At 40.9% G+C, this 25,139-nt stretch overlaps 1 protein-coding gene across 1 annotated transcript in view; it reads right to left on the reverse strand.

Annotated features, from left to right (window-relative positions):
* LOC139761947 (organic cation transporter protein-like) overlaps positions 1-25,139 on the reverse strand; it is a 145,038-nt gene that overhangs the window by 119,031 nt on the left and 868 nt on the right. The gene's annotated exons all lie outside the window — the stretch shown is intronic.

Here is a 25,139-nt window from a genome sequence, read left to right on the forward strand (position 1 = left end):
ATATGGGAGGGTATTGATTGAGAGGGTGAAGGCATGTACAGAGCATCAGATTGGGGAAGAGCAGTGTGGTTTCAGAAGTGGTAGAGGATGTGTGGATCAGGTGTTTGCTTTGAAGAATGTATGTGAGAAATACTTAGAAAAGCAAATGGATTTGTATGTAGCATTTATGGATCTGGAGAAGGCATATGATAGAGTTGATAGAGATGCTCTGTGGAAGGTATTAAGAATATATGGTGTGGGAGGCAAGTTGTTAGAAGCAGTGAAAAGTTTTTATCGAGGATGTAAGGCATGTGTACGTGTAGGAAGAGAGGAAAGTGATTGGTTCTCAGTGAATGTAGGTTTGCGGCAGGGGTGTGTGATGTCTCCATGGTTGTTTAATTTGTTTATGGATGGGGTTGTTAGGGAGGTGAATGCAAGAGTTCTGGAAAGAGGGGCAAGTATGAAGTCTGTTGGGGATGAGAGAGCTTGGGAAGTGAGTCAGTTGTTGTTCGCTGATGATACAGCGCTGGTGGCTGATTCATGTGAGAAACTGCAGAAGCTGGTGACTGAGTTTGGTAAAGTGTGTGAAAGAAGAAAGTTAAGAGTAAATGTGAATAAGAGCAAGGTTATTAGGTACAGTAGGGTTGAGGGTCAAGTCAATTGGGAGGTAAGTTTGAATGGAGAAAAACTGGAGGAAGTAAAGTGTTTTAGATATCTGGGAGTGGATCTGGCAGCGGATGGAACCATGGAAGCGGAAGTGATCATAGGGTGGGGGAGGGGGCGAAAATCCTGGGAGCCTTGAAGAATGTGTGGAAGTCGAGAACATTATCTCGGAAAGCAAAAATGGGTATGTTTGAAGGAATAGTGGTTCCAACAATGTTGTATGGTTGCGAGGCGTGGGCTATGGATAGAGTTGTGCGCAGGAGGATGGATGTGCTGGAAATGAGATGTTTGAGGACAATGTGTGGTGTGAGGTGGTTTGATCGAGTAAGTAACGTAAGGGTAAGAGAGATGTGTGGAAATAAAAAGAGCGTGGTTGAGAGAGCAGAAGAGGGTGTTTTGAAATGGTTTGGGCACATGGAGAGAATGAGTGAGGAAAGATTGACCAAGAGGATTATATGTGGTCGGAGGTGGAGGGAACGAGAAGTGGGAGACCAAATTGGAGGTGGAAAGATGGAGTGAAAAAGATTTTGTGTGATCGGGGCCTGAACATGCAGGAGGGTGAAAGGAGGGCAAGGAAATAGAGTGAATTGGATTGATGTGGTATACCGGGGTTGACGTTGCTGTCAGTGGATTGAATCAGGGCATGTGAAGCGTCTGGGGTAAACCACGGAAAGCTGTGTAGGTATGTATATTTGCGTGTGTGGACGTATGTATTATACATAGTGCATGGGGGTGGGTTGGGCCATTTCTTTTGTCTGTTTCCTTGCGCTACTCGCAAAACGCGGGAGACAGCGACAAAGCAAAGAAAAAAAAATATTTATATATTATATATATATATATTATATATTTATATATATATATATATATATATATATATATATATGATATATTTATTTTTTTTATTTATGTATTTTTTCGCGCCCCAGCGGGGGTTAGGACGGGAAAAACAGCCCAAAAAGAAGGGCCAAACCCCGCCCACATACCCTGAAATATACAAACCGTCCACACCGCAAAATATACATCCCCTATACATCTCAATTTTAACATATATTTACCCCCACACAGAATATATTATATATACACATGTACTTAATTCTTTACTGTCTGCCTTTATTTGTTCCCTTCGCCCCCTTTGGGCCAAAATTTGGGAAAAACCCCCCCCCTCCCCCCTCATTTTGTGCGAGGTAGCGTGGGGAAAGGCCCACAAAGGCCCCATTCGTTCACATGGGGCTCTAGTGTCATTTTAATAATGCCCCAAAAACCACAGTTCCCTTTCCCACCCAGGCCCCACACAATTTTTCCAGGGTTTTACCCCAGACGTTTTTCCCAAAAATGCCCTGGTTAAACCCTTTGGACAGCACGTCGCCCCCGGTTATCCCAATCGTTCCAATTCACCCTCGTCCTTGCACGCCTGTCACCCTTTCCTGGGGGGCATGTTCAGGCCCCGATCACATCAAAATTCTTTTTCACTCCATCTTTCCACCTCCAATTGGTTCCCACTTCTCCTCGTTCCCCTCCTCCTCTGACACATATATCCTATTGTAAATTTTTTCCTCAATCCATTCTCTCCATGTGACCAAACCATTTCAAAAAAACCCTCTTCTGCTCTCTCAAACCATACTCTTTTTATTTTCCATACATCTCTCTTACCTTACATTACTTACTCGTTCAAAACCACCTCACCACCACATATTGTCCTCAAACATCTCATTTGCAGCACATCCACCCTCCTGCGCACAACTCTATCCATAGCCAGCCTCGCAAAACTATACAACATTGTGGGAACACTATTCCTCAAACATACCCATTTTTGCTTTCCGAGTAAAGTTTTTCTCGGACTTCCAAACAATTCTTCAAGGCTCCAGAATTATCGCCCTCTCCCCCACCCTATGAACTTCACTTCCGCTTTTCCCTGGTTCCATCCGCTGCCGATCCACTCCCAGATATCTAAAACACATTACTTCCTCCAGTTTTTCTCCATTCAAACTTACCTCCCAGTTTGTACTTGACCCTCAAACCATACTGTACCTAATAACTTGCTCTTATTCACATTTATCTTAACTTTCTTCTGTTCAACACTTTCACCAAACTCAGCTCACAAGCTTCTGCAGTTTTCTTAATGAATCAGCCACCAGGCGCTGTATCATCAGCGAACAACCAACTGACTCCTTCCCAAGCTCTCTCATCCACAACAGACTGCTTACTTGCCCTCTTTCCAAAAAATCTTGCATTCACCTCCCTACCAAACCCAATCCACAAACAAATTTAAAAACCACCATGGGGAGTTAGGGGGTGTGGGAGACATACATACCCCTTCCGCAAACGTACATTCATTGGAGAACCAATACTTTCCTCTCATCCTACACGTACACATCCTTACTCCTTCGATAAAAACTTTTTTTATGCTTCTAACAACTTGCCTCCTACACCAATATCTTCTTTAAAACCTTCCACAGAGGCATCTCTATCAACTCTATCATTATGCCTTCTAGATCATAAATGCTACAAACAACACCATTTGTTTTTCTAAGTAGTATTTCTCTCCTACATTCTTCAAAGCAAACACCTGGATCCACACATCCCTACCACTTCTTGAAACACAGCGCTCTTCCCCAATTGTGCTTCTGTACACGCCTTCACCCTCTCAATCAACACCCTCCCATTTTATTTAAAAAAAACTTTAACCAGGAATACTCAACAAGCTTATACCTCTGTACTTTGAGCACTACTCTTGTCCCCTTTGCCTTTGTACAAGGATTAAGCAATCATTCCGCCAATCCTCAGGCACTACCTTGAACCTTGCATACATTAAATAACCTTAACCCACCAGTCAACAATTACAGTTACCCCTTTTTTACTAAATTCCACTGCTAATCCATCCAAACCGCTGCATTGCCGGCTTTCAACTTCCGATAGCTTTTATTACTCTTCTCTTTTTACCAAATAAATTTCCCTAACCCTCCTCACTTTGCACCACCTCGACCAAAACACCCTACATCTGCCCAACTCTCTCATCCAAAACACATTCAACAAACCTTCAAAAATACTCACTCCATCTCCTTCTCACTCATCCACTTACTTGTTATCACCCCCCCATTAGCCCCCTCTTGGCGGCAGGCATTGATAGAGATGATAGAGATGCTTGTGGAAGGTATTAAGATAATATGGTGTGGGAGGCAAGTTGTTAGAGCAGTGAATGAAAGTTTTTTCGGGATGTAAGGCATGTGTACATGTAGGAAGAGAGAAAAGTGATTGGTTCTCAGAGAATAATAGGTTTGCGGCAGGAGTGTGTGATGTCTCCCATGGATGTTTTAATTTGTTAATTGATGGGGTTGGGTTTGGGGAGGTGATGCAAGAGTTTTTGAAAGAGGGGCAAGTATGCATTCTGTTGTGGATGAGAAAGCTTGGGAAGTGGGTCAGTTGTTGTTCGCTGCTGATCAGCGCTGGTGGCTGATTCTGTAATAAATGCAGCAGACGTGGTGACAGAGTTTGGTAAGTGTGTGAAGAAGAAAGATAAGAGTAAATGTGAATAGGTAAGTATATTTGCGTGTGTGGACGTGATGGTTATACATATGGATGTGGGTGGTTAGCAATTCTTTCGTCTGTTTCCCCTTTCGCACCTCGCTAACGCGGGAGACAGCAACAAAGCAAATAAATAAATAGATAAGATTATTATATACATATACATATATATATATATATATAGATATATATATATATATAATATTATATATATATTATTATATATATATATATATATATATATATATTACATATCTATATATAATATATATATATATATACTCATATATATATATATATATATATAAATATGTAATATAATATCTATATATATATATATATATATATATATACATATTTAAATATAATATATATTATATATGGTTAGATATATATATATAATATATATATATATATATATATGAATATATATATATATATATAAAAATATCTATATATATATATATATACATATATATATATATATATATCATATATATATATATATATATATATATATATATATATTTATATATATATATATTTATATATTTATGTATTGTATATTATATCTTATCTAATTTATTTATTTTGCTTTGTTTGCTGTCTCCCGCGTTAGCGAGGTAGGCGCAAGGAAACAGACGAAAAAAATTGCTCAACCCACCCACATACATATGTTTATAATACACGTCCACACACGCAAATATACATACCTCTTCACATTTACTCTTAACTTTCTTCTTTCACACCACTTTACCAAACTCAGAGTGCTGTCTCCATGGTCCATAATAACATTAAAATAAACTTACAACCCAGTCAACAATAAACAGTATCCCTTTTTTATAAATTCCACTGCAATACCATCCAACCTGCTGCTTGCGGCTTTCATCTTCGCAAAGCTCTTTACTACTCTTCTCTGTTTACCAAATCATTTTCCCTAACCCTCGCACTTTGCACACCACCTCGACCAAAACTCCCTATATCTGCCCCTCTATCATCAAACACATTCAACAAACCTTCAAAATACTCACTCATCTCCTTCTCACTCACACTACTTGTTATTCACCTCCCATTGCGCCTTTCACTGAAGTTCCATTTGCTCCCTTGTTCTTACGCATTTATTACCTCCTTCCAGACCATCTTTTTTTTATTCTCCCTTAACTTTGGATGATACTTCTCACCCATACCTCATTTGCCTTTTTTTCACCTCTTGCACCTTTCTCTTGACTTCTGTCTCTTTCTTTTATACGTCTCCCACTCAATTTCATTTTTTCCCTGTGTGTGTGTGTGTGTATGGGAGCGTGTGTGTGTGTATGTGTGTGTATGTGTATATATATATGTATTAATTATCCTGGGGATAGGGGTTGAAAGAATATTCCACGTATCCTGCGAGTCCGTAGAAAGCGGACTAGCGGGGAACTGGAGCGGTGGGGCCAGAAATCCTCCCCCCCTTGTATTTTTTTAACTTTCTTAAAATGGGGAAACAGAAGAATGGGGAAGTCAACGCGGGAGTGCGCCAACCTCTCGTAAGGCTCAGATTGGGGGTGCCTAAATGAGTGTGGATAAACAAGATGTGAAAAAAGGAGGAGAGGTTAGTTGTTCGAGGAAGGAACTGGATGTTTTGGCTTGAGAGAAACAAAAGCTAAAAGGGAAAAGGGGGAAGGGATTTTTGGTTTGGGGAATGTTTTTGGGAAAGGTAAAGTAGGGGTTATTTGGAGAGGACAACCCAGGGAAGGAGTAAAATTTACTCCTGAAACAGGAGTTGTGGAAGTATTGAAAGAATGTAAAGAAAAATTTCCGATTAATAGGGTAAAACTGAATTTGGGTGGAGAGAGTGGGGATTTTTGGGTGCAATGCCCGCATGGGGAAGAAGATCATGGGGAGGCAAGTGTTTTGGGAGCAGCTGAAAGAGTGTGTTAGTGGTTTTTGATGCCGGGGACCGGGGTTATAGTGTGGGGATTTGATGCAAAGGTGAGAAATGTGGCATTGGGGGAAATTGGTATACATGGGGTTTTCCCATGTTGTAGGAAAGGGTGAAGAGCTTGTCGATCTATGTGTTTGAAAAAGGACTGATGTTTGGGAATCGGGTTTAAAAGCGAGATAACATAAGTTTTTATTATGAAAGTAGGGGAGAGGCAGAGAGCGTTTTGGATTAGGGTTTTAAATTTGGGACAGGCGCGCGAAAGGAGACTTTTGGAGTTATGTGCTGAGAGGTGCAATGGAGGGATGTCTGATCATTTCTTGTGGAGGCTAGGTGAAGATTTGAAAGGGTTTCCAGAAACGAAAGTGAATTGGGGGAAAAGGGAGGGTTGGGGATAAGGGGACCTGGAAGGGAAGTTGGGGAAGAAACGAGGAGAGAGAGTACAGAATGGAAAAAGGTGGAAAAGGGAAGGGTAAAGGGGTGGGGGGAATAAATGGGATGAAATTAGGAACCCGGAGGATTGCGAAAGATCTGTGGCATGAAAGAGTGGGAGGGGGGTTGATTAAAAGGGGTATGGGGGTGGGATGAGAAGTAAAGTATTAGTGAAAGAAAAAGGAGAGGCATTGGACGATATTTTTATTATATATATATATAATATATAATAAAATTTTAAAATTTTATTTTTTTATTAAAATATATTTTAAATATTATATAAATATATATATATATATAATATTATATATGAAAAGTGGAAAAAATGAAAGGCTTGACATTGAAGCTTATTGATACAGTGGTTAAATTGTGAGAAACTACTTTTGACGTTTGTGTAATAAATTATAAAATTTCCCCTTTTTTCCTAGCCAGAGGTTGAACCTTTGTGACTTTTCATTTTTATATCAATTCAAGCTAGAAGTTTCAGTTTTCAAAATTGTTTTTTTACTTTTTTAAATATGCATATATATGTTATATTGTATGTGGGGTGTGTTATCTGTGGTAAATATATTTATATATATATTTTATATATATATATTATATATATATATATATATATATTATATATATATAATAAAATATATTATATATTTTATATTAATATTATCCCTGGGGATGGGGGTGAGGGGGTTTGTTTTCCCGCGCCTTCCTCGCGTGTCGTAGAGGGGACTAGGGGAACGGGGCGGGGGGCCAGAAATCCTCCCCTCCTTGTATTTTTTTAACTTTCTAAAAGGGGAAACCGAAGAAGGAGTCACGCGGTGATTTGCTCACCTCCTCGAAGGCTCAGACTGGGGTGTCTAAATGTGTGTGGATGTAACCAAGATGTGAAAAAAAGGAGAGATAGGTAGTGTTTGAGGGAAAAAAAACCTGGTTGTTTTGGCTCTGAGTGAAACGAAGCTTAAGGGTAAAGGGGAAGAGTGGTTTGGGGAATGTCTTGGGAGTAAAGTCAGGGTTAGTGAGAGGACAAGAGCAAGGAAGGAGTAGCAGTACTCCTGAAACAGGAGTTGTGGGAGTATGTGATAGAATGTAAGAAAGTAAATTCTCGATTAATATGGGTAAAACTGAAAGTTGATGGAGAGAGGTGGGTGATTATTGGTGCATATGCACCTGGGCATGAGAAGAAAGATCATGAGAGGCAAGTGTTTTGGGAGCAGCTGAATGAGTGTGTTAGTGGTTTTGATGCACGAGACCGGGTTATAGTGATGGGTGATTTGAATGCAAAGGTGAGTAATGTGGCAGTTGAGGGAATAATTGGTATACATGGGGTGTTCAGTGTTGTAAATGGAAATGGTGAAGAGCTTGTAGATTTATGTGCTGAAAAAGGACTGATGATTGGGAATACCTGGTTTAAAAAGCGAGATATACATAAGTATACTTATGTAAGTAGGAGAGATGGCCAGAGAGCGTTATTGGATTACGTGTTAATTGACAGGCGTGCGAAAGAGAGACTTTTGGATGTTAATGTGCTGAGAGGTGCAACTGGAGGGATGTCTGATCATTATCTTGTGGAGGCTAAGGTGAAGATTTGTATGGGTTTTCAGAAAAGAAGAGTGAATGTTGGGGTGAAGAGGGTGGTGAGAGTAAGTGAGCTTGGGAAGGAGACCTGTGTGAGGAAGTACCAGGAGAGACTGAGTACAGAATGGAAAAAGGTGAGAACAATGGAAGTAAGGGGAGTGGGGGAGGAATGGGATGTATTTAGGGAATCAGTGATGGATTGCGCAAAAGATGCTTGTGGCATGAGAAGAGTGGGAGGTGGGTTGATTAGAAAGGGTAGTGAGTGGTGGGATGAAGAAGTAAGAGTATTAGTGAAAGAGAAGAGAGAGGCATTTGGACGATTTTTGCAGGGAAAAAATGCAATTGAGTGGGAGATGTATAAAAGAAAGAGACAGGAGGTCAAGAGAAAGGTGCAAGAGGTGAAAAAAGGGCAAATGAGAGTTGGGGTGAGAGAGTATCATTAAATTTTAGGGAGAATAAAAAGATGTTCTGGAAGGAGGTAAATAAAGTGCGTAAGACAAGGGAGCAAATGGGAACTTCAGTGAAGGGCGCAAATGGGGAGGTGATAACAAGTAGTGGTGATGTGAGAAGGAGATGGAGTGAGTATTTTGAAGGTTTGTTGAATGTGTTTGATGATAGAGTGGCAGATATAGGGTGTTTTGGTCGAGGTGGTGTGCAAAGTGAGAGGGTTAGGGAAAATGATTTGGTAAACAGAGAAGAGGTAGTAAAAGCTTTGCGGAAGATGAAAGCCGGCAAGGCAGCAGGTTTGGATGGTATTGCAGTGGAATTTATTAAAAAAGGGGGTGACTGTATTGTTGACTGGTTGGTAAGGTTATTTAATGTATGTATGACTCATGGTGAGGTGCCTGAGGATTGGCGGAATGCGTGCATAGTGCCATTGTACAAAGGCAAAGGGGATAAGAGTGAGTGCTCAAATTACAGAGGTATAAGTTTGTTGAGTATTCCTGGTAAATTATATGGGAGGGTATTGATTGAGAGGGTGAAGGCATGTACAGAGCATCAGATTGGGGAAGAGCAGTGTGGTTTCAGAAGTGGTAGAGGATGTGTGGATCAGGTGTTTGCTTTGAAGAATGTATGTGAGAAATACTTAGAAAAGCAAATGGATTTGTATGTAGCATTTATGGATCTGGAGAAGGCATATGATAGAGTTGATAGAGATGCTCTGTGGAAGGTATTAAGAATATATGGTGTGGGAGGCAAGTTGTTAGAAGCAGTGAAAAGTTTTTATCGAGGATGTAAGGCATGTGTACGTGTAGGAAGAGAGGAAAGTGATTGGTTCTCAGTGAATGTAGGTTTGCGGCAGGGGTGTGTGATGTCTCCATGGTTGTTTAATTTGTTTATGGATGGGGTTGTTAGGGAGGTAAATGCAAGAGTTTTGGAAAGAGGGGCAAGTATGAAGTCTGTTGGGGATGAGAGAGCTTGGGAAGTGAGTCAGTTGTTGTTCGCTGATGATACAGCGCTGGTGGCTGATTCATGTGAGAAACTGCAGAAGCTGGTGACTGAGTTTGGTAAAGTGTGTGAAGAAGAAAGTTAAGAGTAAATGTGAATAAGAGCAAGGTTATTAGGTACAGTAGGGTTGAGGGTCAAGTCAATTGGGAGGTGAGTTTGAATGGAGAAAAACTGGAGGAAGTGAAGTGTTTTAGATATCTGGGAGTGGATCTGGCAGCGGATGGAACCATGGAAGCGGAAGTGGATCATAGGGTGGGGGAGGGGGCGAAAATTCTGGGAGCCTTGAAGAATGTGTGGAAGTCGAGAACATTATCTCGGAAAGCAAAAATGGGTATGTTTGAAGGAATAGTGGTTCCAACAATGTTGTATGGTTGCGAGGCGTGGGCTATGGATAGAGTTGTGCGCAGGAGGATGGATGTGCTGGAAATGAGATGTTTGAGGACAATGTGTGGTGTGAGGTGGTTTGATCGAGTAAGTAACGTAAGGGTAAGAGAGATGTGTGGAAATAAAAAGAGCGTGGTTGAGAGAGCAGAAGAGTATGTTTTGAAATGGTTTGGGCACATGGAGAGAATGAGTGAGGAAAGATTGACCAAGAGGATATATGTGTCGGAGGTGGAGGGAACGAGAAGTGGGAGACCAAATTGGAGGTGGAAGATGGAGTGAAAAGATTTTGTGTGATCGGGGCCTGAACATGCAGGAGGGTGAAAGGAGGGCAAGGAATAGAGTGGAATTGGATTGATGTGGTATACCGGGGTTGACGTGCTGTCAGTGGATTGAAATCAGGCATGTGAAGCGTCTGGGGGTAAACCATGGAAAGCTGTGTAGGATATTGTATATTTGCGTGTGTGGACGTATGTATATACATGTGCATGGGGGTGGGTTGGGCCATTTCTTTGTCTGGTTTCCTTGCGCTACTTCGCAAACGCGGGAGACAGCGACAAAGCAAAGAAAAAAAAAATTATATAATATATATTATTATATTATATATTATATATATATATATAATATATATAAATATTATATATATATATATATTCTTTTTTTTTTTTTCTTTTTAAAATATTCCCATTTCCCCCGTTAGCGAGGTACGCTAAGAACAGAGGACTGGCCTTTTTTGGATTTTCCTCAACGGCCCCTCTGTTTTTTTCTTTTGGGGAAAATTTTAAAAAAAAAAAAAGGAGGGGGGATTTTTCCCGCCCCCCGGGTTTCCCTCCCCTTTTAGTCGCCTTCTCCGACCCGCAGGGAAACTGGAAGTATTTTTATCCCTACCCAGGGATATTATATATATATATATAATATATATATTAATTATTTTATATATATATATAGGTTGCGGGCGGGGGCAAAGGGATAGATTTTTGCGCAGGAGGATGGATTTTGCTGGAAAGAGTTTTGAGGAAAATTTGGTGGTGTGGGGTGGTTTGACGGGGTAAGTAACGAAAGGGTTGGGGAGATGTGTGGAAATAAAAAGAGCGTTTGAGAGAGCAGAAGAGGGTTTTTGAATGGTTTGGGCACAGGGAGAATGAGTAGGAAAGATTGACCAAGAGGATATATGTGCGGAGGTGGGGGGAACGAGGAGAAGAGGGAGACCAAATTGGGGTGGAAAGTGGAGTAAAAAGATTTTGTGTGAGGGGGCCCTTGAACAGCAGGAGGGTGAAAGGAGGCAAGGATTAGAGTGAATTGGAGCGATGTGGTATACGGGGTTTTGACGTTGCTGTCAGGGGGGGTTTTGAATAAAGGCATGGAAGCGTCGGGGGAAAACCCAGGGAAAGCTGTGGGTATTTTATATTTGCTTTGTGTGGAGTGTGTTGTAATGTGTATGGGGGGGGGGGGGGCATTTTTTTCGTCTTTTCATTGCGCTACCTCGCAAAACGCGGGGAGCAGCGAAAAAGTAAAAAAAAAAAAAAAAAAAAAAAAAAAAAAATATATATATATATATATATAATATATATTATATTATATATATTATATATATATATTTATATTATATATATATTTATTATATAAAATCCCCTACCGCACATAACTACATATCCCAACACATGCACCTTACATGTACATATTCATACTAGTTACTTCCCTTTTCGGGCCTACCCCGCCCCATAGAAAAACAATCCCCTTTCTGTCTGCTTCAGCGGGGTTAGTGACGGGAAAAATAGACAAAAAAAAAAAAAAAAAACGCCACAGTCGTTCACATCATTTTCTAGCTGCTATGTGTAATTCACCGAACCACAGCATTTTTCCACATCCGGGCCCCCACAGACCTTTCATTTTTTTGCGTTACAGTTTCACATGCCCTTTTCGGTCCATTATAGCACGTCGACCCTGGCTTACCAACTGTTTCAATTCACTTTATTCCCTTGCACGCTTTCACCTTCTGCATGTCAGCCCGATCCTCAAAATCTTTTTACGCTAAACCCTTTTTTACCTCTTTTTATCCCCCCACTTTTCCCCTCTACTTCGGCACAATATCCTCTTTTGTCAATTTTTTCTCACTCTTTTTCTTCATATGTTTAAACCTTTTTTCAACCCACCCTTTTTGCTCTCTAACCACACTCTTTTTATTACCACACATATCTCTTACCCTTTTATTATTACGATCAACCCGTCTCACACTACATATTTCCCAAAGTTTTTTGTTTCCGATACTTCCACCTTCTCCTCAAAACCCTATCTTCTCATGCCTCCCTGCATTTTTAAACTCTTTCCTTTAAAAATCCGTCACTTTTCTCTCCTCTTGGGGGGGGGGGTCAAGGAATTTGCTTCCTCTGGGAAAAAACCTCGTTTACCCCCTCCCCCCCATCTTTTAAAAACTAGGGGGGCCCTCTGCCCCCATCCCCCTCCTATATAATGTTATATATATAATATATTATATATATATTATATAATATATATTATATATATATATATATTTATAAAGAGGAGAGAAGAGAGAAGAGGAGAGGAGAGAGAGGAGAAGAGAAGAGAGAAGAGAGAGAAGAGAGGAGAGGGGAGGGGAGAGAGAGAGGGGAGAGAGGAGAGGAGAGATGAGAGAGGAGAGAGGAGAGGGAAGAGAGAAGAGAAGAGGTTTTGTTCAAATATGTTATTGGCCAAGGTTTATATTGCACTCAAGACTCTTTTTGGGGGGTCCTTTTGCTTTTAAGGCTGCACCCCACGCAGAACAGTAACAAGAGACCCCTTGGAAAAGAGTGTGTTTTATTGGGGGGAATCACCCCTTGAAAAAGGAGGCAGCGCACCACCCCACCACACTGGGTCACCTCCCACCAACCTTAAGGGGTTGTCTGGGGCCACACTCGTCTGCGGTGAAGACCCTCCAGTGGGGCATTTAAGCAAGGCGCCACGGGGGCCCCCCTAGCCCACACCGCTCACAGCAAACTGACTTCCACCGCCGCTCGATTTCCCCAAATCACCCCCCCGCCTGCTGCAGGGGGGGGGTCGTGTTATCATTTTTTTCTGTCCCCACGATAGTCAACGTCGAGCCATTAACTCGCAGATGGTCGTATGAACAAGCGTTTCGGGGGAAAAAGGGGGTGGTACAAACGCGCATGGCAGGCTTCCCGCCCTCCCTAAACAAGCCATCGTGACATAGTTTAAGGAGAGATGATCAAGTTACGTTACAGTCAACGGTTAGGTTAGGACAGTAGAACCCCACCCAGTCCAGTTGCTCGTCGTAAAAAAAATGAAAAACGGTTTGCGTGGAGGTTTTTGACGACTTTGGGGCCCCAACCTTTTAGATCACACTAGATATATCCTAAAATAATGTAATATGTGCTGCAACGTTGGAATCGTTATGCAACTCAGACCACAGACATACTTTTTGTTTAAAGATTCTGCTTCGGTAAATGTCGAAAAATTCTCAAGGTTCCCAAACTTAAGGGTTTTATTTTCAGGGGGTTTCTCTCTCTCTCTCTCTCTCTCTCTCTCTCTCTCTCTCTCTTCTCTCTTCTTCTCTCTCTCTCTTTCTCTCCTCTCTCTTCTGTGTGCTGCGTGCTTTGCGCGCGCGCGCTGTGTGTGTGTGGTGTGTGTGGTGTGTGTGTGTGTGTGTGGTGTTTTCGTGCGTGCGGTCGTGCGTGCGTAAATTACTATTTATTGTCACGAGAAGAGTTTTACACCGGTTGCCCCCCCGTCTCTTAACCTTCTCATGTGTCCATGTCTTTACTGCTAAGTTGCATGCATCCCCAAAACACACAAAACACACTTCACATACACACACCCAACACACACACAACACACACACAACACAACTTAGTGGTGTGTTGTTATTTTTTTTTTTTTTTGCTTTGTCGCTGTCCCCCGCTTTTTGCGAGGTAGGCAAGGAAACAGACGAAAGAAAAGCCCAACCCACCCCCATACACATGTATTATACCGTCCACACACGCAAAATATAAAAATACCTACAAGCTTTCCTGGTTTACCCAGACGCTTCACATGCCCTGATTCAATCCACTGCCCAGCACGTAAACCCCCGGTATACCACATCGACCCAATTCACTCTATTCTTTGCCCTCCTTTACCCTCCTCATGTTCAGGCCCCGATCACACAAAATCTTTTTCCATCCATTTTCCACCTCCAATTTGGTATCCCACTTCTCCTCATTCCCTCCATTTCCCGGGCCCTTTTATATCCTTTTGGGTCAATCTTTCCTCACTCATTCTCTCCATGTGAAAAAACCATTTCAAAACCCCCTTTCTGCCTCTCAACCACGCTTTTTATTTCCAACATTCTCTCCCCCTTACTTTAAATTACTCGATAAACCACCTCACACCACCACATTGTCCTCAAACTTTTCTCATTTTCCAGCACTCCATCCTCCTGCGCACAACTCTATCCATAGCCCACCCCTCGCAACCATACAACATTGTTGGAGCCAAACTATTCCTTCAAACTTTACCCATTTTTTGTTTTCCGGATAATGTTCTCGACTTCCCCCACATTCTTAAAGGGCTCCCAGAATTTTGGGCCCCCTCCCCCACCTATGATCCACTTCGGCTTCCATGGTTCCAATCCGCTGCCAAAATCCACTTACACATATCTAAAACACTTTACTTCCTCCGGGTTTTTCTCCATTCAAATTTACCTCCCAATTGACTTGACCCTCAACCCAAACTGTACCTAATAACCTTGCTCTTATTCACATTTACTCTTAACTTTCTTCTTTCACACACTTTACCAAACTCAGTTACCGCTTCTGAAAGTTTCTCACATGAATCAGCCCCTCGCTGTATCATCAGCAAAACAAAAAAAACTAAACTCATTTCCCAAGTTCTCATCCCCAACAGAATTCATATTTGCCCCTCTTTCCAAAACTCTTGCATTATCCCAAAACCAACCCCATCCATAAACAATTAAAAAACCCATGGGGGACATCACCACTCCTGCCGCAAACCTAATTCCGAAAACCAATCACTTTCCTCTCTTCCTACGTAACATCCTTATATCCTCGATAAAAATTTTTCCCACGCCTCTAACAACTTGCCTCCCACACCTATATTCTTAATCCCTTTCCCAACAGAGCTTCTCTATCCAACTCCATCATATGGCCTTCTCCAGTTTCCATAAATGCTACATCCCAAATATGTACTACATATTATATATAATATATATATATATATTATATATATTTTTTTTTTTTTTTTTTTTTTTTTTTTTTTTTGATATTTTGGGTCGCTGTCTCCCGCGGTTTGCGAGGTAGGAAAAGGGAAAACAGAGAAAGAAATGGGGCCAACCCCCCCCATACACATGTACATACACACGTCCACACACGCAAAAATACATACCTTACACAGCTTTCCTGGTTTCCCCCAGACGTTTCCCACATGCCTTGATTCACTCCACGACAGCCGTAAACCCCTGGTATACCACATCGCTCAATTCACTCTTTCCTGCTCCTTACACCCTCCTGCATTTTTCAGGCCCCGATCACACAAAATCTTTTTCACTCCATTTTTCCCACCTCCAATTTGGTCTCCCTTTCCCCTTTCGTTCCCTCCACCGACAATATATCCTCCTTGGTCAATCTTTCCTCACTCATTCTCTCCATGTGCCCAAACCTTTCAAAACACCCTCTTCTGCTCTCTCAACCACGCTCTTTTTATTTCCACAATCTCTCTTACCCTTACGTTACTTACTCGATCAATCCACCTCACACCAACATTGCCCTCAAATATCCCCATTTCCAGCAAAATCCTCCTCCTGCGCAAACTCTATCCATAGTCCACGCTCGCAACCATACAAAAATTGTTGGAACCACTATTCCTTCAAACATACCCATTTTTGCTTTCCGAGATAATGTTCTCGACTTCCACACTTCTTCAAGGCCCCCCGAATTTTCGCCCCTCCCCCACCCTATGACCCACTTCGTTCCATGGTTCCACCCGGGGGGGCCCTGATCCACTTCCCACATATCTAAAACACTTTACTTCCTCCAGTTTTTCTCCATTACATTTACCTCCCAATTTGATTGACCCTCAACCCTACTGTCCCTAAAACCTTTCTCTATTTACATTTACTATTAACTTTTTTTTCTTTCACACACTTTCCCAAAAACTCAGTCACCACCCTTCTGCAGTTTCCACATGAATCAGCCACCGCGTTTGTTATCATCAGCAAACAACAACTGACTCATTCCCAAGCTCTTATCCCAACAGCTTCATACTTGCCCTCTTTCCAAAAACTTTGCTTACTTCCTAAAAACCCCCATCCATAAACAATTAAAAACCCCCATGGAACATCACACACCTCCCGAAAAACCTTTACATTCATGAAAACCATCCTTTCCTCTTTTCCCTACACGTACCATGCCTTACATCCTCGATAAAAATTTTTTTACGCTCAAACAACTTCCTCCCACCCCAATATCTTAATACCTTCACAGAGCATTCTTCAACTCCATCATATGCCTTCTCCAGTTCCAAAATTTGCTACACTTACAAATTTAATTTTTTTTTAAATTATATATATATATTTTATATAAATATATATATTTTTATATAATTTTAAAAATTTTTAATATATTTAAATATATAATATATTTTTAAAAATTATATATAAAAATTTATTTTTTTATTTTTTTTACTTTGTCGCTGTCTCCGCTTTTTGCGAGGGTTTTGCGAAAGGAAAACAGACGAAAAAAATGGCCCAACCACCCCCATACCTTTATTACTTTTCTCAAACACCAAATAAAATACCTACACAGCTTTCCAGGGTTTTACCCAGACCGTTCACATGCCGTTCAATCCACTGACAGCACGTAAACCCCCGGTATACCCATCCTCCAATTCATCTATTTCTTTGCCCTCCTTTCACCCTTTGCATGTTCAGGCCCCGACCCACAAAAAAAATTTTTTCATCCATTTCCACCTCCAATTGGTCTCCCTTCTCCTGTTCCCTCCCCCTCCGACACATTTTTATCCCTTGTAAAATCTTTCCTACTCTTCTCTCATGTGCCAAAACCATTTCAAAACACCCTCTTCTGCTCTTCAACCACGCTCTTTTTTTTCCACACATCCCCTTTTTAACCTTACGTTATTTTACTCGATCAAAACCTCACACCACTCATTGCCCAAAAACATCTCATTTCCAGCACATCCATCCCCCTGCGCCCCAACTCTCTCCATAGCCACGCCTCGAAAACCATTCAACATTTTTGGGAAACCCACATTCCTTCAAACATCCCCTTTTTCCCTTTCCCGGGGATAATGTTTCGATTTCCCACCATTCTTAAAGGCCCAGAATTTTCGCCCCCCCCCCCCACCTATGCCCCTTTCCCGCTTCCATGGTTCCATCCGCTGCCAGATCCCTCCAGATATCTAAAAAACTTCACTTCCTCCAGTTTTTCTCCTTCAATCACCTCCCATTGACTTGACCCTAAACCCCTATGTACTAAACTTTGGGTTTTTTTCACTTTCCTTTAACTTTCTTTTTTCACACCTTTCCAAATCAGTCACAGCTTTGCAGTTCTCACATGAATCAGCCCCCGCGCTGTATCATCAGCGAACAACAACTGACTCACTTCCAAGCTCTCTCATCCACAACAGACTGCATACTTGCCCCTCTTTCCAAAACTCTTGCATTCACCTCCCTAAAAAACCCCATCCATAAACAAATTAAACCACCATGAGACATACATACCCCTCCGCAAACGTACATTCATGAGAACCAATCATTTCCTCTCTTCCTACACGTACACATGCCTTACATCCTCGATAAAAACTTTTTACTGCTTCTAACAACTTGCCTCTCACCATATATTCTTAATACCTTCCACAGAGATTCTCTATCAAACTCTATCATATGCCTTTCCAGATCCATAAATGGGTACAACAAATCCATTTGTTTTTCTAAGTATTTCTCATTACATTCTTCAAAGCAAACACCTGATCCACACATCCTCTACCACTTCTGAAACCACAGCGCTCTTCCCAATCTGATGCTCTGTACACGCCTTCACCCTCTCAATCAAACCCTCCCATATAATTTACCAGGAATACTCAACAAGCTTATACCTCTGTAATTTTTACACTCACTTTGTCCCCTTTGCCTTTTGTACAATGGCATTATGCAATCATTCCGCCAATCTCAGCACCTCACCATTGAATCATACATACATTAAATAACCTTACCAAACCAGTCAAAATACAGTCACCCCCTTTTTTTAATAAATTCCACTGCAATCCATCAAACCCGCTGCATTGCGGCTTTCAACTTCCGCATAGCTTTTACTACCTCTTCTCTTTTTCCAAATAATTTTCCCTAACCCTCTCACTTTGCACACCACCTCGACCAAAACACCCTACATTGCCACTCTATCATCAACACATTCAACAAACCTTCAAAATACTACTCCATCTCCTTCTCACATCACCACTATTGTTATCACCTCCCCATTAGCCCCTTTGGAGAAGGATATGATAGAGTTGATAGAGATGCTCTGGGGGAAGGTATTAAGGTTATATGGTGTTGGGAGGCAAGTTGTTAGAGGCAGTGAAAAGTTTTTATCGAGGATGTAAGGCATGTGTACATGTGGGAAAGAGAGAAAAGTGATTGGTTCTCAGTGAATATAGGTTTGCGGCAGGAGTGTGTGATGTCCCCATGGTTGTTTAATTTGTTTATGGATGGGGTTGTTTGGGAGGTGAATGCAAGAGTTTTTGAAAGAGGGGCAAGTATGCAGTCTGTTGTGGATGAGAAAGTTGGGAAGTGGGTCAGTTGTTGTTCGCTGATGATACAGCGCTGGGGGGTGATTCATGTAATAAACTGCAGAAGCTGGTGACTGAGTTTGGTAAAGTGTGTGAAAGAAGAAAGTTAAGAGTAAATGTGAATAGGTAAGTATATTTGCGTGTGTGGACGTGTATGTATATACATATGTATGTGGGTGGGTTGAGCAATTCTTTCGTCTGTTTCCTTGCGCTACCTCGCTAACGCGGGGACAGCAACAAAGCAAATAAATAAATAGATAAAAATATATACTATACATATATTATATATAATATATATATATATTATATATATATATATATATATATATATATATATATATATATATATTATATACATATATATATATATATATATTATATATATATATATATTATTATTTATATTTTATATATATATGTATATATATATATATATATATATAATATATATATAATATATATCTTATATATATATTTTATATTTATATATATATATATATATATTTATATATATATATATATATATATTTATATATATATATATATATATATTATTATATTTATTAATATATATATATATATATATATATTTATATATTTATATATATATATATATATATATATATATTATATATTATATATATATATATATGTATATGTATATTATCTTATCTATTTATTTATTTTGCTTTGTTGCTGTCTCCCGCGTTAGCGAGGTAGCGCAAGGAAACAGACGAAAGAATTGCTCAACCCACCCACATAATATGTATATACATACACGTCCACACACGCAAATATACTTACCTATTCACATTTACTCTTAACTTTCTTCTTTCACACACTTTACCAAACTCAGTTGCTGTCACCATGAGTCATACATACATTAAAAAACTTACAACAGTCAACAATACAGTCATCCCTTTTTTTAATAAATTCCACTGCAATACCATCCAAACCTGCTGCCTTGCCGGCTTTCATCTTCCGCAAAGTTTTACTACCTCTTCTCTGTTTACCAATCATTTTCCCTAACCCTCGCACTTTGACACCACCTCGACCAAAACTCCCTATATCTGCCACTCTATCATCAAACACATTCAACAAACCTTCAAAATACTCACTCCATCTCCTTCTCACATCACCACTACTTGTTTCACCTCCCATTTGCGCCTTTCACTGAAGTTCCATTTGCTCCCTTGTCTTACGCACTTTATTTACCTCCTTCCAGAACATCTTTTTATTCTCCCTAAAATTTGATGATACTCTCTCACCCCAACTCTCATTTGCCCTTTTTTTCACTCTTGCACTTTCTCTTGACCTCCTGTCTCTTTCTTTTATACGTCTCCCACTCAATTTCATTTTTTCCCTGCGTGTGTGTGTGTGTGTATGTGTGCGTGTGTGTGTGTATGTGTGTGTATGTGTATATATATATGTATATTATCCCTGGGGATAGGGGTGAAAGATACTTCCCACGTATTCCTCGCGTGTCGTAGGAAAGCGATAGAGGGGACTGGAGCGGGGGGCCAGAAATCCTCCCTCCTTGTATTTTTTTACTTTCTAAAATGGGAAACAGAAGAAGGAGTCACGCGGGGGAGTGCGCCATCTCTCGAAGGCTCAGATTGGGGTGCCTAAATGTGTGTGATGTAACCAAGATGTGAAAAAAGGAGAGATAGGTAGTATGTTTGAGGAAAGGAACCTGGATGTTTTGGCTCTGAGTGAAACGAAGCTCAAGGGTAAAGGGGAAGAGTGGTTTGGGAATGTCTTTGGAGTAAAGTCAGGGTTAGTGAGAGGACAAGAGCAAGGGAAGGAGTAGCAGTACTCCTGAAACAGGAGTTGTGGGAGTATGTGATAGAATGTAAGAAAGTAAATTCTCGATTGATATTGGTAAAACTGAAAGTTGATGGAGAGAGATGGGTGATTATTGGTGTATATGCACCTGGGCATGAGAAGAAAGATCATGAGAGGCAAGTGTTTTGGGAGCAGCTGAATGAGTGTGTTAGTGATTTTGATGCACAAGACCGGGTTATAGTGATGGGTGATTTGAATGCAAAGGTGAGTAATGTGGCAGTTGAGGGAATAATTGGTATACATGGGGTGTTTAGTGTTGTAAATGGAAATGGTGAAGAGTTTGTAGATTTATGTGCTGAAAAATGACTGGTGATTGGGAATACCTGGTTTAAAAAGCGAGATATACATAAGTATACGTATGTAAGTAGGAGAGATGGCCAGAGAGCGTTATTGGATTACGTGTTAATTGACAGGCGCGCGAAAGAGAGACTTTTGGATGCTAATGTGCTGAGAGGTGCAACTGGAGGGATGTCTGATCATTATCTTGTGGAGGCTAAGGTGAAGATTTGTATGGGTTTTCAGAAAAGAGGAGTGAATGTTGGGGTGAAGAGGGTGGTGAGAGTAAGTGAGCTTGGGAAGGAGACTTGTGTGAGGAAGTACGAGGAGAGACTGAGTACAGAATGGAAAAAGGTGAGAACAATGGAAGTAAGGGGAGTGGGGGAGGAATGGGATGTATTTAGGGAATCAGTGATGGATTGCGCAAAAGATGCTTGTGGCATGAGAAGAGTGGGAGGTGGGTTGATTAGAAAGGGTAGTGAGTGGTGGGATGAAGAAGTAAGAGTATTAGTGAAAGAGAAGAGAGAGGCATTTGGCCGATTTTTGCAGGGAAAAAATGCAATTGAGTGGGAGATGTATAAAAGAAAGAGACAGGAGGTCAAGAGAAAGGTGCAAGAAGTGAAAAAGAGGGCAAATGAGAGTTGGGGTGAGAGAGTATCATTAAATTTTAGGGAGAATAAAAAGATGTTCTGGAAGGAGGTAAATAAAGTGCGTAAGACAAGGGAGCAAATGGGAACTTCAGTGATGGGCGCAAATGGGGAGGTGATAACAAGTAGTGGTGATGTGAGAAGGAGATGGAGTGAGTATTTTGAAGGTTTGTTGAATGTGTTTGATGATAGAGTGGCAGATATAGGGTGTTTTGGTCGAGGTGGTGTGCAAAGTGAGAGGGTTAGGGAAAATGATTTGGTAACCAGAGAAGAGGTAGTAAAAGCTTTGCGGAAGATGAAAGCCGGCAAGGCAGCAGGTTTGGATGGTATTGCAGTGGAATTTATTAAAAAAGCGGGTGACTGTATTATTGACTGGTTGGTAAGGTTATCTAATGTATGTATGACTTAGGGTGAGGAGCCTGAGGATTGGCGGAATGCGTGCATAGTGCCTTTGTACAAAGGCAAAGGGGATAAGAGTGAGTGCTCAAATTACAGAGGTATAAGTTTGTTGAGTTTTCCTGGTAAATTATATGGGAGGGTATTGATTGAGAGGGTGAAGGCATGTACAGAGCATCAGATTGGGGAAGAGCAGTGTGGTTTCAGAAGTGGTAGAGGATGTGTGGATCAGGTGTTTGCTTTGAAGAATGTATGTGAGAAATACTTAGAAAAGCAAATGGATTTGTATGTAGCATTTATGGATCTGGAGAAGGCATATGATAGAGTTGATAGAGATGCTCTGTGGAAGGTATTAAGAATATATGGTGTGGGAGGCAAGTTGTTAGAAGCAGTGAAAAGTTTTTATCGAGGATGTAAGGCATGTGTACGTGTAGGAAGAGAGGAAAGTGATTGGTTCTCAGTGAATGTAGGTTTGCGGCAGGGGTGTGTGATGTCTCAATGGTTGTTTAATTTGTTTATGGATGGGGTTGTTAGGGAGGTGAATGCAAGAGTTCTGGAAAGAGGGGCAAGTATGAAGTCTGTTGGGGATGAGAGAGCTTGGGAAGTGAGTCAGTTGTTGTTCGCTGATGATACAGCGCTGGTGGCTGATTCATGTGAGAAACTGCAGAAGCTGGTGACTGAGTTTGGTAAAGTGTGTGAAAGAAGAAAGTTAAGAGTAAATGTGAATAAGAGCAAGGTTATTAGGTACAGTAGGGTTGAGGGTCAAGTCAATTGGGAGGTAAGTTTGAATGGAGCAAAACTGGAGGAAGTAAAGTGTTTTAGATATCTGGGAGTGGATCTGGCAGCGGATGGAACCATGGAAGCGGAAGTGAATCATAGGGTGGGGGAGGGGGCGAAAATCCTGGGAGCCTTAAAGAATGTGTGGAAGTCGAGAACATTATCTCGGAAAGCAAAAATGTGTATGTTTGAAGGAATAATTGTTCCAACAATGTTGTATGGTTGCGAGGCGTGGGCTATGGATAGAGTTGTGCGCAGGAGGATGGATGTGCTGGAAATGAGATGTTTGAGGACAATGTGTGGTGTGAGGTGGTTTGATCGAGTAAGTAACGTAAGGGTAAGAGAGATGTGTGGAAATAAAAAGAGCGTGGTTGAGAGAGCAGAAGAGTATGTTTTGAAATGGTTTGGGCACATGGAGAGAATGAGTGAGGAAAGATTGACCAAGAGGATATATGTGTCGGAGGTGGAGGGAACGAGAAGTGGGAGACCAAATTGGAGGTGGAAAGATGGAGTGAAAAAGATTTTGTGTGATCGGGGCCTGAACATGCAGGAGGGTGAAAGGAGGGCAAGGAATAGAGTGAATTGGATTGATGTGGTATACCGGGGTTGACGTGCTGTCAGTGGATTGAATCAGGGCATGTGAAGCGTCTGGGGTAAACCACGGAAAGCTGTGTAGGTATGTATATTTGCGTGTGTGGACGTATGTATATACATGTGCATGGGGGTGGGTTGGGCCATTTCTTTTGTCTGTTTCCTTGCGCTACTTCGCAAACGCGGGAGACAGCGACAAAGCAAAGAAAAAAAAATATTATATATATATATATATATATATATATATATATATATATATATATATATATATATATATATATATATATATATATATATATTCTTTTTCTTTTTCTTTTAAACTATTCGCCATTTCCCGCGTTAGCGAGGTAGCGCTAAGAACAGAGGACTGGGCCTTTTTTGGAATATCCTCAACTGGCCCCCTCTGTTCCTTCTTTTGGAAAATTTAAAAAAAAAAAACGAGAGGGGAGGATTTCCAGCCCCCCGCTCCCTCCCCTTTTAGTCGCCTTCTACGACACGCAGGGACTACGTGGGAAGTATTCTTAATCCCCTATCCCCAGGGATATATATATATATATATATATATATATATATATATATATATATATATATATATGGTTGCGAGGCGTGGGCTATGGATAGAGTTGTGCGCAGGAGGATGGATGTGCTGGAAATGAGATGTTTGAGGACAATGTGTGGTGTGAGGTGGTTTGATCGAGTAAGTAACGTAAGGGTAAGAGAGATGTGTGGAAATAAAAAGAGCGTGGTTGAGAGAGCAGAAGAGGGTGTTTTGAAATGGTTTGGGCACATGGAGAGAATGAGTGAGGAAAGATTGACCAAGAGGATATATGTGTCGGAGGTGGAGGGAACGAGGAGAAGAGGGAGACCAAATTGGAGGTGGAAAGATGGAGTGAAAAAGATTTTGTGTGATCGGGGCCTGAACATGCAGGAGGGTGAAAGGAGGGCAAGGAATAGAGTGAATTGGAGCGATGTGGTATACAGGGTTTGACGTGCTGTCAGTGGATTGAATCAAGGCATGTGAAGCGTCTGGGGTAAACCATGGAAAGCTGGGTCGGTATGTATATTTGCGTGTGTGGACGTGTGTAGGTACATGTGTATGGGGGGGGGGGGGCATTTCTTTCGTCTGTTTCATTGCGCTACCTCGCAAACGCGGGAGACAGCGACAAATTATAAAAAAAAAAAAAAAAAAAAAAAAAATATATATATATATATATATATATATATATATATATATATATATATATATATATATATATATATATATATATATATATATATATATATATATAAACGCCCATACACGCACATATACGTACATATACATACACATGCACCAATACATGTACATATTCATACTAGCTTACCTTCATCCATTTCTGGCGCTACCCCGTCCCATAGAAAACAGCATCCCCTTTCCTGTCTGCTTCAGCGAGGTAGTGACAGGAAAATAGACAAAAAAAAAAGAAAAAACGCCACAGTCGTTCACACTCATTTTCTAGCTGCTATGTGTAATTCACCGAATCCACAGCACTTTCCACATCCAGGCCCCACAGACCTTTCCATGGTTTGCGTTACAGTTTCACATGCCCTTCTTCGGTCCATTGATAGCACGTCGACCCTGGCATACCACACTGTTTCAATTCACTTTATTCCTTGCACGCTTTTCACCTTCCTGCATGTTCAGGCCCCGATCGCTCAAAATCTTTTTACGCTAAATCCTTTTACCTCGAATTTGATCTCCACTTCTTCCCTCTACTTCTGACACATATATCCTCTTTTGTCAATCCTTCCTCACTCATTTTCTTCATATGTTTAAACCATTTCAACCCACCCTTTTCTGCTCTCTCAACCACACTCTTTTTATTACCACA

This window comes from Panulirus ornatus, chromosome 42 (genome assembly GCF_036320965.1).
Source record: "Panulirus ornatus isolate Po-2019 chromosome 42, ASM3632096v1, whole genome shotgun sequence".
Classification (NCBI taxonomy): domain Eukaryota; kingdom Metazoa; phylum Arthropoda; class Malacostraca; order Decapoda; family Palinuridae; genus Panulirus; species Panulirus ornatus.